Source organism: Dreissena polymorpha, chromosome 2 (assembly GCF_020536995.1).
Source record: "Dreissena polymorpha isolate Duluth1 chromosome 2, UMN_Dpol_1.0, whole genome shotgun sequence".
NCBI classification, from domain to species: Eukaryota; Metazoa; Mollusca; class Bivalvia; order Myida; family Dreissenidae; genus Dreissena; species Dreissena polymorpha.
The window spans coordinates 24,092,292-24,094,152 of NC_068356.1; positions in this window are offsets into that span (position 1 = coordinate 24,092,292).

Consider the following 1,861-nt stretch of genomic DNA (forward strand, 5'->3'; position numbering starts at 1 on the left):
ATACATATAGAGAAAACTGCCCCGCCCCCTGGCGGCCATGTTTTTTCACCGATCTGGACCATTTTCGAACTCGTCCGAGATATCAATGAAACCAATTTTTTGACAAAGTTTCATGATGATTGGGCAAAAATTGTGACTTCTAGAGTGTTCATAAGTTTTCTCTATAGCCATATAAGGAATACTGTCCCGCCCCCTGGCGGCCATGTTTTTCCATGGACCGAAACCAGAAAGGTTTTTCTTTTTTTTTGACCAAGTGACCTAGTTTTTGACCCAGCATGACCCAGTTTCGAACTCGGTCGAGGTATCATTGGGACAAATGTTCTGACCAAGTTTTATGAAGATGAAGAGCACGTTGTGCTCAGGTGAGCTAAAAATATACATTCGTTGTCTTATCATAGTTCTTTTAACTCGTCCAGGAAAGCAGTTAAGATCAATAAGTTTTGCTTTATAACAAAATTCTTGAACTTATTATTCCTACGCCATGAAAATGGCTGAAGGGCACGTATTACCCATGTGTGTGTGAGCGTATGTGTGTGTGTGACATTTCATACGGTCCATTATTGTGTACATTATTGAATAAATTTGCGCAAATGCTTATCATATCACGACGTGTCGCGTGCAAAAAAACAAACAACATGTAGCTCGCTTGAAGGTAAATTCCACATTGGACAATATGTGATTGTGAAAATTCCTATATGATTGTATAGAAAGTTGACTAACTATGCCGTGTACTGAAATATAGCGGGGTACATCCGTGTCTTTCGGACAAATTTTAGTTAAATAATAATTAATGCAGTATTAAATAAGAACTCGTCATATAACATATCGGTACAGTTATTTTCTTAAAAAGCGAAATATGGGTATTTTACAGCACCATTAGAACAAATATTTGAAATTCATGGAGTAGTTGAGTAAATAATGAACATAAGCTATATTACGATTGCTGTAAATCGTTAGTAAGGTAAACGTAGATCTGGTGCCTCAAGTGTTCGCAAAATGCTAACTTTATTACAAAACTTCTCTAATTGTTATTTATTTATGCCCGTGGGCCAGAGTGTGCCTTGGTATTGGACACTGAGCTTGTTCACATATTTTTGTATAACTAGAGTATGGTGTGTGCTTACCAATGTCTCAACGTGCATCGGAAGCAAGAGTATAACAATTTAAAACAAGAGCTGTCACTATAGGATGACTTATGCCCGCTTTAAACGCTTGATAGAAGTTATGAGCTTTTTTCGAAACCTAAACGCAGATTTCGAAACCTAAACGCGGACCCTAAGTTCAAGGTCAAGGTCCCATGGGTCAAAATGTGTGTGCGTATGGAAAGGCCTTGTCCATATACACATGCATGCAAAATATGAAATTGCTATCTGAAGCGACATAGAAATTATGAGCATGTTTCGAAACCTAAACGCAAAGTGTGACGGACAGACGGCCGGACGGTCCGATCACTATATGCCCTCCTTCGGGGGCATAAAAATGTTTCTGGAAGATGGGACTTATGTATGAAACAGCTGGAGCATTTCAGACTTCTATGTAACAGTCAGCAGGTTTTACTCGCTGTCAGCGAAACGCGTTTTGCTGCGATTTATGCGGATTCATAAGCCTAATATTACTTCTGGGACTTGTGTGCTTAGTTTTAGAATGAGAGAAAGTCGTAGCGCTGTTTTTTATGATTCCAAATAGTTTAAAAATAACGCGAGGATGGGTTTTTCTCTTACCTGTACACCACATATACTTTCAAACTGATAAATGCGGGAAAGTACGGTAAAATATTAAAGATATACTAAAATACCATTTAATTTGCATGAACTGACGTTACCAGTTTCCAATCGTGTTTTGTAACCTAATATTTAGGGGA